The following is a 19,363-nucleotide window of genomic DNA, read 5'->3' on the forward strand; positions in this document are numbered from 1 at the left end:
CCTAATACCTAGTGACCAACTTTTGCTTGAAGATTCACTGAAATGACAAAATTTGACCTTGACACCTTAAAATCACTTTGTAAGAGCATGTTTGATCACTGGAGGAAGGCTGCAAAGACTGACACTAACAGCGCGGTTATGGTTTCATTCAGGAAATGTGTACCACGATCACTCATTAAGATTTTTGGACAGCCAAATCGGGTCAACACGTGTTCAAAAAAAAAGTTCGCAGCTGTAGCGGTCATGCAATCTTTGACCGGCTGCACTTCTGCCCAAAGCATCAGGTACTCTGTCGTGGTGATGATGTATCGCTTAGCCATTTTTCCCTGGGGTTTGATAGGTCCCATAAATTCGATTGCCCACTTTTCGAAGGGCTGCATCATCATTTGCGGATTCAAAGGCATCTCAACCCTTCGTGATGGTTTACCAGTCCTTTGACATACATCGCAGGCATTACAGTGTGCTTTTGAATCCTGATGAAGGGTTGGCCAACACAACCCTTCGCGGAGAATATTTTGTGCGATTGCTCATCGTGCATAGTGTCCTCTTGCAGTGCCCCCATGTGCTTCCATGAGGATCTGACTTCGTTCAAATTACGGCACATACCTTCACATTGTATCATCATTTCCCATTTTGTATAGGTACCTCGTGATGACAAAAAAAAATGCCACATGCATGGCCAATTCCTTCTTCTGTTGCATAGAGTATTCCTTCGGCACCATCCTTGTTGTCAGAAAGTGGATTATATCTTCGAAGTACCTGTCCACGATGTGCATAGGAAAGAGTGGTGCGTTAGGTAATCCTTCCTCCAAACTAGTAGGTTCCTCACCCATCTCAATACGCGACAAGTGATCCGGTCCCGTGTTCAGGCGTCTAGGTTTTACCATGACCTCAAAGTCATATTCTTGGAACAATAAGAGCCACCTACATATGCGCCCCCCTCACACAGGCTTATTGACCAAGTACTTTAGCGCGGAATTGTCTGTATACATCTTGAAATGTCCTTGTAGAAATTAGTGCCGGTATTTTTGGAGCGTGTACACCATAGGCAATCCATCATGCTCGGTTGTTGAATAGTTCTTTTTAGCTTTGGAAAATCTACAACTTGCAAACGCGATAGGGTGATCCAAGCCCTCTCTGCCCTCTTGTGTGAGCACCACTCCCAGCACGATACATGACGCATCAACATGGACATGAAACTCCACATCCCATTTTGGGAAGACCAGGATTGGAGCGGAGACCAATTTCCCATTTAGGACATCCAGGCTATTCATGCAATCATCATTATAGTAGAATGTGACATCCTTTTTTAATAGTTTCTCCATCGACACAGTGATCTAGGCATAACTTTTGATGAACTTCCTATAGTACCCTGTGTGTCCCAACGTAGCGTGCAACTATTTAACACTTTGCGGTGCTTCCAAATTCAGAATTACTGCAATCTTCGCAGGGTCTACCATTAGTCCCTGTTTGCAGACCACATGTCCTAGTAGGTTCCCAAAGGGAATGAGGAACATACACTTCTTAAGGTTCAACGTAATTTGGTGTCGTCAGCAAGTATCCAGCATCAAGCGTAAGCTTGCTACATGGTGCTTAACCAATCCAAAGACAGTCCAATCATCCAGATAGACCTCCAGGAATTTGTGGATATATTATTTGAAGGCGGCAACAACTATGCGCGAAAATATGGCTGGCGCGTTCTTTAACCCAAACGACATGACGATGTATTGAAAGCAGCCCCATTTAGTGGCAAAGGTGGTCTTGCTCCTATCTTCTGGCGCGATTTTGATCTAGTGGTACCCTGAGAACCCATCGGTGAAAGAATATGCTTCTTGCGTGCCAACATTTTCTAATACTTCATCTGTGAACGGGGTCAGGAATGGGTCGTGTACACAAGCGTCATTCAACTTCCTGAGGTCCATGCTACGGAACCATTTGTTGGCTTGTTGGGGCTTGACCCAGGTTTAGAGTTAATTAGCCAAACAAATATTGATACTACTGGCCCTTTTGGCAACCGTACGCAGAGCGCTGATGAGCCCCAATTTTTGGTAACAATTTGGGCTCATTTGGCCTACTTACCTTGCTCAACCCTTCATCTTTTATCACTTGTGCATCATTTCTTAGTATATTCGTGTTATTTGTAGGAAGAAGGGCAGGCATTATTCCTATGTGACTAATACATGATGATTTCAGGTTTTTTGGCATTAAATGGAGCAAAGACCATGCAAATGGGGACAAGGAGACAACAAAGGTGGCATTTCGGGTTTATAGGGAGGTTGTCCACAGTCTTGAATGACCTCCCTCGTGATATCCACCCCAACTCCGAGCTCCAACAGCTATCCCCACCGAGCTAAAAGGCAGCCAACGGATTCTACAGGAACAACAGTTTACTTTTAGTTGGACAGCCGAGCTCCACTAATTGAGGAAGCCAGCTTGATCCGCATCATGTATAAATATTGAGGCCGTAGCCTTTGATAGGATCTTTTTGAACTTTTGAACTACGGTTGCAATTTCTAAACACGAGCTACAGCTCGGTTTTTGCTTTTTGTAAGCCAGTTTTGGCATGTTGTTAGACTCATGATTATTTAATAAAGGCAGGCAGATTTGGATTCAATCCTGAGTTCTTAAGGGAGCTATAGCTCTCAGGTTAGGGCCCAACCTGAGAGCAATAGACCTCCTTTTCCTTGTATTGTTACTTGTCTTTCCTTTCAGCACTTCATTTCTATGCATCACCAACACTTTGAGGAATTAGAGGAGTAATTTCTCTGAAAATGAAATAATCAACAAAGTTTGGGCTTTGGTTCCAAGCTTTCTAATCTGGGACATTTGGAAAGAACATAATAATATATTCTTCAAGAACAAGATTGGTTCATCCCAGAGCATCATGGCTCAAATCATAAGACATCTCAAAGAGACTGTAGGAACTCTTATAAAAAACCCCCATGAGAACCAGCCTTAAGACTAGGATATGCAGATACTGCTCCATTTGGGCCTACAGGGTCTTTTCCCACAGGGCATGAACAAGACGGTAAGTCAAATAACAGCTGATAAGGACTTCTAGCAACCTCCCCCTTATGGTTTTATGAAATGTAATATAGATGGAGCCTCAAAAGGAAACCCAGGTATAACAGGTTATGGATGAGTTATTAGAGATGAAGAGGGTTACATAAAAACAATCTTTCACAGTCATTTGGGGAAGGCCACTAACAATATGGCAGAGCTCATGGCCCTTGAACAATGCCTAGAAATCTTGAGGGACTCAAATCTACATAATACCATAATTGAAGCTGATTCTGAATTGATAATTAGGTCGTCAAGAAAATATGAAATGGCTCAGCACCAGACAAAGTGTCAAAACACTGGCGGTTACTATAGGTCTATCAACGTATTCAATCACACCTACGAACCATGAGAACCTTTAATTTTGTTCATGTTCGCCGAACAACCAATAGGTTGGTGGATATTTTGATAAATGAAGGGGTACTCTATTCTAGAAGTAATAAAAAACATGACTGGATGGAAACCCCCCAAGGATGATTAAGGGAAGAATGTCACAAACAGGAAACCCTAGATAGGGAATACTATCAGAGAAGGAGAAATAATCAGAATGAACACTGATGGAAACATAAGAGTTAGGGTCTGTACAAGTAAGTACCACAGAGAAAAAGGTGAACAGGTTCACAGGAAAACAACTACAGTTTGCCTTGGGTTTACGGGTGGGAAAATGCACTCGGAACTCTATGTTCATAGAGTTAGTAGGCGAAAGACCATATACAATGTAAGCCTTTGTATGAACCCAAAAGACAATGCATCTAACCTTTAGATTTTTGGGGCCATCTAATCAGTTAAAAATTGGGCAGGTTGGAGTTATCGCAGGCATCCTAAGGATTTCGGGCACTATACTGCAAGAGCGTTAATTTACCAAATGGACCCAAAATCCATTTTAAAGGTGCTTTATTTCTGCTTCAGGGCCGTATGAATAGTTATTGTCTGGACGTGTAGATAAGGCTTTTTGGGATCTCATGACTCAAAAGGATTTCGGGTGATTAAAAAGCTTGAGCGTTATCTTTGATTTCGGACCCGAAAAATTTTAGAGAGCTGGCAAATCTTCATTTAGGGTCTGTTTAAAAAGTTAAAGGGTTAGCATCATGGCCACCCAAGATTACCTTTTATCCATTGGATTCGCTGATGGTTGATCAATTGGTTGATTGATCTTTTGGTTTTGTTTGGAACTGTTTGTGGGCCATAGGCACGGTTACCAAGTTTTCTTTTAGGGGCTCGACAATTATGTGGGCCACAGCTACGTCGGAGCTTGTGCTGCTGTTTGTATATTATGTACCTTTATATAAATGAATAGAAGGACCTACTCTCACTTGAACAAAAAAAAAATATAGATATTACATTATTATATTTAAATATAACCTTAGGGTTCATCTCCTTCATAGGTTGTAATGTGCCTCTGAACCTAATAAAATTAAAATTATAACTTAATTTGTTTGTAAGATGATTTATTATATTCCATTGAATTTTATTAAAAATCATATTCCATTGAATTTTATCTATTTTTAATAGAAAACTATAATTTATTGATATTTTCATTTAAATATTTTTAAACTTATGTTTACAATTAATATCAAATCATAATATTATTAAGGGGTCGTGGGGCTTAATACCTTGCTAGGAGGAATTTTGGAACATGGTTCATAATGGATCTTCATTCATTTTTCGTGGGGGCTTAATATCTTGCTAAGAGGAATTTTTGAACATGGTTCATAATGGATCTCATTCATATGGTAAACAACCAAATGATCACTTACCACCTATGACCATTTCCAAGGATTTCCATTAACACATCAATCATACATAGGAAGGTTATTGGTATTTGGGGACTTCATAATGATCATCAAGTATATAATCTATATTGCAGTTCTTAAGGATAATAAGTCGTTTCACATTTTCTTCAGAATTAGAACTCTAAAAGGAAGATTTAAATGGGTGGAATGGTTCTCTGTCTTAAATCCAACAAGTAGATATATAGGTTAATATTCAAAGACACCTACATGTATATTAAACATACAAATTTGGTGGAGTTTGTACCAACAATATTTAAGTCAATTCTAGCAATAAGTACTTGTGACTTGGCAAGTTCCCATATCTCTCACTTACAATAAACATGAATATTATCAAAACATTCCACAAACATCAGTTTTGGAAAAATATGAGAAAATTCTATTGAAGAAAGAAGAAAAATATTTTGTTACCTCTAATTTGATATTGGTTCTAATTTTCTTTGAATTTCTCTCTAATAAATATTTTCATATTATATATATACTAAGAATAAATATTTTCATATTATATATACTAACTTAATGAGATAATTTAAATGGAAGGTAAATTTAATTCATGAGAAAGATCAAAACACTTAATTCCTGATATATCTCATACCGTTAATATTTTTTAATAAAAATTAATTAAATAAGAACTTTATATTAAACTATTATTATTGTTACTATTTATTATTATTATATAGGAGCTAAAATACATTTAAAAAACATGTAACAAGATTCTTAACCATAGAGATTGGTCCCCATTTTACCATGAATATTCTTAACATATAGATATGATTTTGTTACAATGTCATGGCTTATCAACACCACATGCCTAACAAATCATAACTCATTTCATATGACACTTGTTTACATGAGATTTTTTTATAATTAAGGATTTTAATTAAAAGAGTAGAAGATTCATAACTAATTTTGACGTCAATCTCAATCTTTGATTTTTTATTATTACAAAGAATATTCTAGAATATTTTGTGGAGGTTAAGTCCCTACCATCCACTTAATAAATAATAATAATTAAATTAAAATTATAGAAGCCCTATTCCAAAATAGACATGCCTATTGGCTTAATCATTAATATTAACATGTATTATTACTAACATGATTATATAAATTAAATGATTGGTACAAATGGATATGAATAAATGCATGATAAGTATCAAAACACTTACTTCTTGATACATCTCATATTGCTAAGGTTAAAAAAATCATAAATACTAGCCAGATTATATCTTTATGTTAAATAATAATAATAATAATAATAATAATAATAATAATAATGAGATTCTAACTCAATTGGTCAAGTCGTCATTGTTAAATAACCTCTACTATGAAGAGGTCACATGTTCAATTCTCTTGACGTAGGGATCACCTATCTTTAGGGACTGTGGACCCCATAGTAAAAACCAAAACAATAATTAGAATTTTTGTATTAGATCAAAATCAGTTCCTTATTCATGAAGAATACATCATGAAATGCGTCATCACAAGTCCAAGTTTTCTAGACTAATCTTTCATATACAATTGTGCTCTAGAGAGTTACATTACTAAGGAATGAAAGATGGCCTTAATTGGCCATTAACCATCAATTCACTAAACTAATCTTTCATATCCAAAATAAAAATTGTGCTCTAGAGAGTTACATTACTAAGGAATGAAAGATGGCCTTAACTGGCCATTAACCATCAATTTACTAAATTTCAAATTGCAGTGCAGATTGGCACATCCATATGCTTCTTTGTCATTATGGATCTTCATTCATATGGTAAACAACCAAATGATCACTTACCACCTATGACCATTTCCAAGGATTTCCATTAACACATCAATCATACATAGGAATTTTATTGGTATTTGCGGACTTCATAATGATCATCAAGTATATAATCTATATTGCAATTCTTAAGGATAATAAGTTGTTTCACATTTTCTTCAGAATTAGAACTCTAAAAGGAAGATTTAAATTGGTGGAATGGTTCTCTGTCTTAAATCCAACAAGTAGATATATAGGTTAATATTCAAACACACCTACATGTATATTAAACATACAAATTTGGTGGAGTTTGTACCAACAATCTTTAAGTCAATTCTAGCAATAAGTACTGACTTGGCAAGTTCCCATATCTCTCACTTACAATAAACATGAATATTATCAAAACATTCCACAACATCAGTTTTGGAAAAATATGAGAAAATTCTATTGGAGAAAGAAGAAAAATATTTTGTTACCTCATTTGATATTGGTTCTAATTTTCTTTGAATTTCTCTCTAATAAATATTTTCATATTATATATACTAAGAATAGATATTTTCATATTATATATACTAACTTAATGAGATAATTTAAATGGAAGGTAAATTTAATTCATGAGAAAGATCAAAACACTTAATTCCTGATATATCTCATACCGATAATATTTTTTAATAAAAATTAATTAAATAAGAACTTTATATTAAACTATTATTATTGTTACTATTTATTATTATTATTATATAGGAGCTAAAATACATTTAAAAAACATGTAACAAGATTCTTAACCATAGAGATTGACCCCCATTTTACCATGAATATTCTTAACATATAGAGATGATTTTGTTACAATGTCATGGCTTATCAACACCACATGCCTAACAAATCATAACTCATTTCATATGACACTTGTTTACATGAGATTTTTTTATAATTAAGGATTTTAATTAAAAGAGTAGAAGATTCATAACTAATTTTGACGCCAATCTCAATCTTTGATTTTCTATTATTACAAAGAATATTCTAGAATATTTTTTGGAGGTTAAGTCCCTACCATCCACTTAATAAATAATAATAATTAAATTAAAATTATAGAAGCCCCATTCCAAAATAGATATGCCTATTGGCTTAATCATTAATATTAACATGTATTATTACTAACATGATTATATAAATTAAATGACTAGTACAAATGGATAGGAATAAATGCATGATAAGTATCAAAACACTTACCTCTTGATACATCTCATATTGCTAAGGTTTAAAAAAATCATAAATACTAACCAGATTATATCTTTATGTTAAATAATAATAATAATAATAATAATAATAATAATAATAATAAGATTCTAACTCAACTGGTCAAGTCGTCATTGTTAGAGAACCTCTACTATGAAGAGGTCACAGGTTCAATTCTCTTGATGTAGGGGTCACCTATCTTTAGGGACTGTGGACCCCATAGTAAAAACCAAAACAATAATTAGAATTTTTGTATTAGATCAAAATTAGTTCCTTATTCATGAAGAATACATCATGAAATGCCTCATCACAATCGAAGTTTTCCAGACTAATCTTTCATATCCAATTGTGCTCTAGAGAGTTACATTACTAATCAAAATTGTGCTCTAGAGAATTACATTACTAAGGAATGAAAGATGGCCTTAACTGGCCATTAACCATCAATTTACTAAATTTCAAATTGCAGTGCAGATTGGCACATCCATATGCTTCTTTATCATTATCTTGTAGTATGTACTTATAATTCATAATAGGGATATCTTTTGTTGATTTCTTGACATGTTTTTAGATATTAATAAAAAACGTATCCCTTGAACGTGATTTTTTAACCATGTGATGAATGATCATAATAGAGCCCCCAACAAAATGAGAGAGGAAATTATATTTTCTTTGAAAATGAGGATACCTTGTAGGATACATTTTTTTTAACAAAGGCCATATATAACACCCTTCCTCCTGTCACCCTTATGTTAAATTATTATTTTTATATATGAGTTAAAAATATATACATTTAATAAAACATATAACAAGATTATTAATCATGGATATTTACCCCACCTTTCTATAGATATTATTAACATATAAATAGGCTTTGTTACAGTACCATCTCCAATATCATGGCTTATCAATACTACACGCTCAAAAAAATGATAACTTCATCTAACATTTTTTTTAATTAATCAATTTATTTTTCAAATATATTTGATTTTGAATAGTATTAAAATATTATAAACATTTCATGAAGGTTAAATCCTTATCATTCACTCTTTTTTTGGGGTGTTTGAATCTTCAATCTCATGGTTTACATAATACTTCATAACATGAGGGTCACTAACTTAAACGTCCCTGGTGCTAATACCATCCACTTAATAATTATTTATAGTTAAATTAAAATTCTCAAAATCTTATTAAAAAATAAACATATATCTATTGTTATAATAATGTTAAAAATTAATAAAAATAAATAAATAAATATTATTATTATTTTTTTTTCCATTAAAATTAATTTAATTTATTAATTTAGAGTAATTAATTTATTGTCATAATAATGTTGAAAATTAATAAAAAAAATAACAAATAATAATAATATTATTATTACTTTTATTCAAAATTTATTAAAAAGAATAACCAATAATAATAATATTATTATTACTTTTATTCATTGAAATTAATTTTAATTTATTAATTTAGAGTAATTAATTTATATATAATTAAATAATTAAAAAACAGAAAATTCTAAATCTAATTTTATTTAAACTAATTAACGAGTTCGTGTAGTAATCTCGAGAAGCCCATCATACTCTTCGACTAACATCTTCTAATTGTCGGCTTCTTTACTGGTATGTTTATTAAGAGCTTATCCTTTTCATTTCTATGAGGGCCCACTAAGTTTAGGCACTAACCGAAGACCCAAAAACGCGATGAAACAAGTCACTCACCTAGTCTCCCTGATGTGGCTTATCGTCGAAGTGAACTTTCCGGCGAAGGAGCAAACTTTTCTCCCGCAAACACAGTAAATCATAGCCCCATTTACTCCACATGCTAACTCGTCGTAAGCAAGTCCCCAACTACAAATGACCTTTCGCGGTCCTCTTTAAGTGGTCCGGGTCCTCTCGGTTCATTCGCATGCCAACCGCGTGGCAAGTGTGGGTCTACGGTACAGTCATTCACCTGGTTCAATGAAAGCTTTTAGATGCTCGGCCCTACCTTAACATGCACTCCGGGATCATCATATTGGCTCATTCCTTTTGTCCCTACGATCGTGGTGACCTCTTCTCACGGTGGATTAGCCATCACTCAAGATCTTCCTGACAAGCTCATTAATGGGTTCATAATGTGCCCTTGTTCAGTTTTTGGGAGCCTAGAGTATCCCTAGGACACACAAGTCCATCTTCACTAACATCATTATGCTTTCCATACAGAATACTATATATAAATTTCTTACGATGTTAGCATAGTGACGAAGTTTTGGAGTCCTTACGATGTTAGCATAGTGACGAAGTTTTGGAGTCCATGAAAAGTACTCTGTATGGAAAGCATAATGATGTGAGTGAAGATGGACTTGTGTGTACTAGGGAAACCACCACACCATTACATTCTAGTTAGAAAACAACTATGCACAAGCATACAAGGTTTCTTATTGGCACACAAATAGGGCATACAAAAGTTATTCAGATTTGGGGATTTCCCAATTATTATGACCAATATGATTCATTGTACAACTCCAAAGGACAACAAGTTGGACCATTCTTGGCATAACTCCAAAGGACAAAATGATTCTCATGGGAGGTAGACACAAACACACAAGTTAATCTTGACAAATATAAAAAATTGTGGAAAATTGATAGTAGTTGAACATAGACATTATCATTACATTCCATAACCTCCTATTTAGATCAAAATAATAATATTTTGGTTTAATAAGAAAAATACAATTAATTTGTTTAATCTCCCATTAGGAGAAAGACATGATTTTTCCTTGTTACCCCAATAGGGCTTCTAGGATTTTAATTTTATCTATCAATAATTATTAAATGGATGTTAGAGATTTAACTTGCATGGAAAATTTTAAAATATTCATAGTAGTATATATAAATCAAAGGTTGAGATTTAGTAATGCCCTTTTTGTATTTTTAATTAAATTGATTAATTAAAAAAATGCCATATGAACAAGTGCCAAATGAAGTGAGTTATGATTTTTTGGTCATGTGGTATTGATAATCCATGGTGTTGTAATAAAATCATATTTATAGATTAAGAACCATAGTACAGTGGGGATAAATCTCCATGGTTAAGAATATTTTCCATGTTTTTTGAAATGTATATATGTTTAATTTATATATTAATAATAATATCATGTAGTAAGTGTTTTGATGTTCATTATGAATTTATGCGTATTAGTGTTTATTATCCATTTAGTTGGTGTGGTTGGTCAGTATAAGGAGATGTGTCACTTAACGTTATGTTAAAATAATTAAATAATATTTATAATAACAAATTGAAAAAATCATAATAGAAAAAAAATCAATATTGGGCATATATAAAATACATCAATTTCCATCTTATTTTTACATCAACTTTATATAAAATGTAATTGAAAGTAAAACACTTTCAATTTACTTTTAGTATGAAGGGAGATATGTAACATCAAGTTAACAAATGACATGTAAAAACAAGTGTTGCACGATATTTTAGTCCCTACTATTTCAGTTAGAAATTATTCTCTTGGAAAAATTGCATAAAAAATTATAACCCATATTGGTCAATAGACAAATTGAATTCTACAATCATTTTTTGGCATGAACTAATAAATTGAAATTTTAATTGGATACTTTAAATGCTTTCTTAGGGAGACATACTTGCATACATTTTTGTGGTTAATAACCACTAGTAAGTCTACATATTCACAATTTTACTCCTACATAAAAGTGTTGATAAAAACTTAAATAATGGTGGGAAATAACTCTTGCTAAGTATATTTATTGACATCTTATTCTTATCCATTTTTTATGCAAAGAGTTTCTTAAATTATTAGTGGACGTAACTGATCGAAATATCTTATTTACCTCAATATGAGCTACTTTTAAGTATTTTATTTTTGGATCTTAAAGGTTAAGAATAAAAAATTATACAAAAATATCTAAAAAAAATGCATGAGTATTGCAACCATATCCATAAATTATAGCATAAAATATGTTAGGCACGTATCACATGACATTATATTTGCAAAGGTTGCAATAAGACCTTTAAGTTATGGTCCAATCAAATGTTTTAAAAATAGTTTTTTAATAATATTAAAAAATATATATTTTTTTTCAAAGTTAAACAGTCAATGATAAAGTAATAATGGTAAGCGAAATTCAAAGTCCTCCCAAATTAGGAACTAATAATATTATTGATATAATGATGGGTATTTCATTCTCTATTCAGTTAACATGTAGTATTCAAAACGAAAATATATTAATATAAAATAAAATTTAGTGTTAGCTATAAATAAAATATTTCAATGTCCATATTAAACAAGTGTGTGGAAGTCAATTTAATCATTTCCATTCAAGATATACATGTATATATATGTTAGAGATATAAACAATTAAACATGTAACATATCTAGATAGATAGCTTAATTTTTTACACCAATTATTAGCTTGATTATATAATGAGGAAAATCTCATAAACGCATGGAAAATAGCGAAATAATTAAAACCTATGGAAAATTACCCAAAAATATAAACCTAATTAAATATAGTCCCATTATATTTGTTAAGCTGTTATTAGATAAAATTCATATATCTTACCTGGAATCATTTGAAATTAATCACATAGGCATGAATAAAGACGCCTAAGATTTTTAATCCTTTTAATCTCTTAAATCCTAAATGGGAATGATACTAGAGATGTATGGAGTGAAGAGCTGCAAAAAAATGAAGTCCATAAAGATGGCATATCTCTTCTAGCAAAGCTTTGAAGGGAACATGTCTTAATGAAAAAAATTAAGCATTATTAGCTTCCCAATCGACGTTGGGACTAAAGTTATTTTGGTGTAGCTCGACAGATTGAGAACCCTGAGATAGGCCGCGCTGAGTAGAAATCCTCACTAAAGCTCTTTCACACGTGGATTGTCATTTAAGCTTAGGCTCACAAGCTTTGGGAATCTCAATCTAGTGGCCATATCTTCCAAGAAAATATTTGCTAATGATATCCTGTAAAAATTCTTATCGTGAACCTCACGGAAATGTCTTCCATCTTGATTTTCCATGAATAAATAGTTCTCCTTTTTAAACCCAAAATGTAGGTATTGAGAGAGATGATTAAAACATGTTCTCCATTATCTTATTTCTATGGAAGGCATTCTTGCATTGAACACGACAAGAGTTGATACACCACTGTCATGGTCTTGACTGATCGATTGGGATTTTTGCTTATATAACTGAATTTTGCAGCAATTGCAACCAAATATTCATCATCTCTCGGGACTTTTTTGGTTGATATTAGGAGAAGATGTCACTATAATGTAGAATTATCTCCATGTGTCTCAACTCAGTTTTAATTATCCGATAGTTATCCTCCATTTTAATAACATTCTTTAACAATTTGATGAATTGGTTGATTATGGCATTACCTGCAATGGTGGTGATGGTTTGGTTGATTATGGCATTATTTGCAATGGTGGTGGTGATGGTTTCCATGGCTCTTTTTGTAGAAGAGCATTGCAGTTAAGAAGAATTTGAGAATGTGGGGTTATTATTTATTTATTTTTCTTTTTATTTTTATTTTTCAGTTGAAAATAATATCATATTTTTATTAATAAAAGTGATTACAATAGCTTGTTTCTTTTTGGTTTCCTCTTTGAAAAATATTTTTTCCAGAGATCTATCATTGTACCTCCATATAAAACATAAAAAAAAAATCTACTTACATATATTTTTTCTCATATCCCCGAATTCTACCTATAATTCCTCATGAATATTGTTAGTATAGCCTTTCTGTTTGTTTCTGAAGTACCTTTGATATCGCCTCAATAATGGTCATTACAACTACACAAAATGTATATTAAGAATATGCTATGCTACATGATCTCTATGGTTCCTTCATTTACTACTGAACCCTATTAAAATGCAAAAAAGTGAATCATACTTGTCTCTAGCATTACTCCCCTTTTTGATAAAATGTCTGCAATCCCATTTTGTTCACAGAACACATCCCTGTATGTGATCTATGAAAAATCTACTCCAGAATCCGAATATGCCTCATCCATGTAGTAAGAATGAATTGATTAAATTGAGAAGATCCTTGTACCCATTCTATGACACTTTTTGAGTCCTCAAAAATCTTTAAAGTCTCAATATCCAACCATTTTGCACATAGTAATGTCAGGGACCCATTCTATGATACTTTTTGAGTCGCCAAAAATCTTTAAAGTCTCAATGCCCAACAATTTTGCACATATTAATATCCCCCATAATGCAATAATTTGCCCAAATGTTTGTGCCCCTCACTCCTTGCCACCAAAAATGATAAGATGTGCCAATTCTATTACAATATATGCCCTGCATTCACATTTTCTTTGATCACATGCCCCATCAAAAAATTTAGTTGGGAGTACCTTCTAAATGTCAATATACTTAATGATTCTTCTATGGTCTTTCCTAATAATTTGCCCAATCTCCCCAAAGTATACAACGATATTTATTATTATTTCTCTGATATCTAGTTCTCTTTGTTCAAAGATATATATATATATATATCTATATATATATTTATATATATATATCTATCTATATATATATATATATATATATATATATATATATTAATATATATATATATATATATATATATATATATATATATATGTTGTTGTTGTTGTTTTTTTTTCTTCGCATCTGGGAGTTTTCATTTAAAGCAAGGTCTTTCCCTCTTATCATCCAACAACTACCACCTGACAATTACAGCATATAGGTTGCCAGTGAGGTAACACATTGGCCACAGAGTGAGTTATTACATCGAACACCTCTTTTTACTTCATTAAGCATGCATGAACTAACTACGCTGTAAGTCATCTTCTCTACTGGCTTGGGGTGAGCAGACACTATTCACCCCAGCTAATAGAACACCTTTATTTTTTTCCGTCATTGGGACTAACAACATAGCTCTCCCGATTTGTTAGAATGCCTTCGACCTTACTTTCCATGTTCCTCAGCACTGAGAATCCTCTGGGTTTGTCCATCAACCAAACATAGGTTTTCTTCCTTCCCTTGTCTTGTAACCCACTCGTCCGAATAATTTTCTTCAATGGAAATCTAGCTAGCCAGTAAATTCTCTGCTCTAACAAAACCCCCACAGACTAACATACGTGGATAGCCCCATCCCTTGGCCATCTGCATACACAAATCTAGACTTGAAAAACTTTCTAAATTGTGTATGGAGCCTTTAAGCCATTTCTTCTTTAGGTGTAGGGTTCAATTCCCCCTATGGATGAGGTTGTACCTTTCAAGGCTCCTCTCCCCTATGACTACTATGGTGAAGTGAATACAATTCTTTGTTGCTAGGCTTACTTTGCCATGCTTTTCCTACCATGTGATCACCACATCCATTCTACCAATGCCCTCTGTAAGAAGCATACCCAATCCAAGTTCTGTGATATCTGGAAGGACAAGTCCATTACAGTTTACTATGTGGCTGATGATGTGGTTCTTTGCCAAGAATGCGACTGGGACGTATACATGTAGGAGTCTCCACTCGCCACCACCAATTCCACTCCATCGAAGGTTGAACTACCCCTCCACTGAAATTTTGGCCACTAGATTGGGTTTCGATCTCAGTGACAAATCTCTCAATAACTTTACTTTGCCCCTCTGGGTCTCTAATCCCTAATGCAGGAATTCGCTCGTATGGGGAGAACATTATGATTTTCTTGATTACATCGTAGCAGGTTTTATGAAAGTCGATCCTGTAAATTCCATAAGAGTATTGTGGCTAAGGGGATTTTCAAATGGGATGTATCTATGTTGGCTTGTTGGGGCTTGACCCAGGTTCAGATTTAATTATCCAAACAAATCCCGATACTACTGGCCCTTTCGGCAACAGTCCGCAGAGCGCGGATTGAGGTCTCACTAGAAGTAGTATGGGAGGGTGCTAGAACCAGGTTTCTACACCCTAGAGATGTCTGATGAGTTCGGCTGGTCCGTGGTTTGACCCTATGCACAGGTTGATTCATGCACTTTCCCGTACCTTGCAACTTGATATACTGCCTTCGCGTAGCCCTACACAAGGGCTGAACGTTGCACTCTTGCATTATTACCCAAGACCTTATTGATATCCAGTGTTAGTTGATTATTTTAGCCTACTTACATGCTTTAAGTTATACTTAACAACGTAAACCATTCATACAAGTGTGCGCAGTAAATAAACAATATACTTGCTAATTATATCAAATATGCATTAACCCAAGAATAGATACAAAAAATTATGATAAAACGTTTCTTTATTAATTCTTTCCTTGGTTACAGACTCGACTCTGCCTTGCGGACTCAGCTACAGGGGTCTGCGCAATCAGCTTTGGATTACTAGGCCTCTACACACAGAGCGCAGATCCTTCTCCTACTCTACGACCCAAAGACACACTTTGCACTATGACTCAATCACTTAGACTTCTCATTCTTAGTTGATTAATTATCTTATACACTTAAAGCCCCACTCTATTTATACAATCCCATGGTCCGTGAACCATGGGTAGGTCTATCCAGTCGACATTACATTAAAAAACTAGGGCGGACAACCTTGTGACTCTATCATACTTTCGCGCCCCGTGCCCACAATTTGTGGAGCTTTACAACAAGATTTGGTCAAAAATTGGGCTTTGAGCCCCAAAACATGTCTTGGGGGATTCCATGCCTAATAGGCTCCCAACAAAAACATCGTGACTCACCCTCGAGTCATTGTGTCGGCGTGGCGATCTTTGTGCAGAGTCCCTCTAACTATTCTCAAACTCTACGTGGAGGTCAACATCGCACTGTGTTGCTGCTTGCTAGATCTGTTGCATATGCTGTTCTGAGACCTTTGTGTCCAAACTGCTTCTCTACATCTATACTGGTATCTGCTGCATATGTTTATAGTCCCGCGCCTTTGTCCGGATCCTTGGAGCGCGAAGACTATGCTTCTGCCGACTAGTCAGATAGACAATCCACCTGTGTAGGGCTTCAAGCAGCTGCCATTCACTTTGCCTGGAAAAGGTTCTCCATTTAGTTTGACTAGTTGGACCATGCCTACGTCTGTGACCTCCTTAACCATGTATGGTCCCAGCTAATGCACTCTGAACTTTCCCGGGAATTTTTTAAACTCATTGTCATATAGGAGCACTAAGTCATTTAGCTTGAAGGTGCGCAACTTAATATGGTGATCGTGACAGGCCTTTTCATGCTACTTTTGTACCTGTTGATGGAACCTAGGCAAGAACTATTCCTCCTCAAGTTCTTCCAATTGCGCGAGCCTTTCTTCCAAAGCTTCGCAGTCCATCATACCTATGAATGTTGCGATGCACAGACTAGGTATAATATACTCCATCGGCATGACAACTTCCATGCCATAAACTAACCAGAAAGGTGTCTGTCCCATCAATTTCTTGCACGTTGTCCTAGAAGCCCATAGTACTACAGGTACACGCAGGTCCCAATCGCTTCGCCGTGCATTGAACACTTTGGTTAGCGCTATCTCCAGCATTTTGTTGAAGGCTTCTACTGTCCCATTGGCTTGTGGGTGATACGGTGTGCTTTTCTTATGATACACCTGGAACTCTTCTATGAGCGCGCTGATGGTTTCATTCATGAAATGTGTACCGGATCACTCATTAAGATTTTCGGACAACCAAATTGGGTCAACACGTGTTCAAACAAAAACTTCGCAGTCATAACGGCCGTGTAATCTTTGATTGGCTACGCTTCTGCCCATCGCGTCAGGTACTCCATCGCAGTGATGATGTATCGCATCGCCTTTTTTCCCTGGGGTTTGATAGGTCCCACAAAGTCGATTGCCCACTTTTCAAAGGGTTGCAGTGTCATTTGCAGATTGAAAGGCATCTCAGCCCTTCGTGATGGTTTACTGGTCCTTTGACATACATCACATACCTTACAGTGTGCTTTTGAATCCTGATGAAGGGTTGGCCACCACAACGCTGCATGGAGAATATTTTGTGTAGTTGCTCATCCTGCATAGTGTCCTCCTACAGTGCTCCCATGTGCTTCCACGAGGATCTAACTTCATTCAAATTCTAGTACGTACCTTCGCAATATCTCATCATTTCCAATTTTGTATAGGTGCCCCGTGATGACAAAAAAATTTGCTGCGCGCACAATCAATTCCTTCTTCTGTTGGACGGAGTATTCCTTTGGCACCATCCTTATTGTCAGAAAGTGGATTATATCTTCGAAGTGTCCGTCTGCGACGTGCACAACAAAGAGTTGTGCGTCAGGTAATCCTTCCTCCAAACTAGTAGGTTCCTCACCCATCTCAATACGTGACAAGTGATCCGGTCCTGCGTTCAGGCGTCTAGGTTTTACCATGACCTCAAAGTCATATTATTGGAACAATAAGAGCCACCTACATATGTGCCCCCACAACACAGGCTTATTGACCAAGTACTTTAGCGTGGAATGGTCTGTATACATCTTGAAATGTCATCCTAGCAAATAGTGCCAGTATTTTTGGAGTGTGTATACCATAGCCAATCCCTCGCACTCGGTTGTGGAATAGTTCTTTTTGGCTTTGGACAATCTATGAATTGCAAACATGATAGGGTGATCCAAGCCCTCTCCACCCTCTTGTGTGAGAATCTCACCCAGCACGATACATGACACATCAACATGGACATGAAACTCCACATCCCATTTTGGGAAGACCAGGATTGGAGCGGAGGCCAATTTCCCCTTTAGGACATCCAAGATCTTCATGCAATCATCATTCCAGCAAAATGTGACATCTTTTTTCAATAGTTTCTCCATTGGCAAGGTAATTTGGGCATAGATTTTGATGAACTTCCTGTAGTACCATGTGTGTCCCAACATAGCGCGCAACTGTTTAACACTTCGCGGTGCTTCCAAATTCAGAATTAATGAAATCTTCATGGGGTCTACCATTAGTCCCTATTTGCAGACCACATGTCCTAGTAGGTTCCCTAACGGAATGAGGAACGTACACTTCTTAAGGTTCATCGCAATTTGGTGTCATCGGCAAGTATCCATCATCAAGCATAAGCTTGTTACGTGGTGCTTAACTAATCCAAAGGCAGTCTAATCATCCAGATAGACCTCCAAGAATTTGTGGATATATTCTTTGAAGGTGGCAACAAGTATGCGCGAAAAGATGGTTGGTGCGTTCTTTAACCCAAACAGCATGAAGGTGTATTGGAAGTAGCCCCATTTAGTAGCAAAGGTGGTCTTGCTCCTGTCTTCCGATGCGATTTTGGTTTGGTGGTACCCTGAGAACCCATCGGTGAAAGAATATGCTTCTTGCCTACCGAAATTTTCTAATAATTCATCTGTGAACGAGGTCGGGAATGGGTCATGTACATAGGCATCATTCAACTTCGTCAGGGCTACGCAACAGAACCATTTCTTGGCTTGTTGGGGCTTGACCTAGGTTCAAAGTTAATAGCTAAACAAATCACAGTACTACTAGCCCTTTCGGTAATTGTCCGTGGAGTGCGGACTGAGGTCTCACCCAGAGTAGTATGGGAGGGTGCTAGAACCAAGTT

This window comes from Pinus tabuliformis, chromosome 6, assembly GCF_031772625.1.
Source record: "Pinus tabuliformis cultivar Carrire ecotype Pingquan chromosome 6, CPIR1, whole genome shotgun sequence".
Taxonomy (NCBI): Eukaryota; Viridiplantae; Streptophyta; class Pinopsida; order Pinales; family Pinaceae; genus Pinus; species Pinus tabuliformis.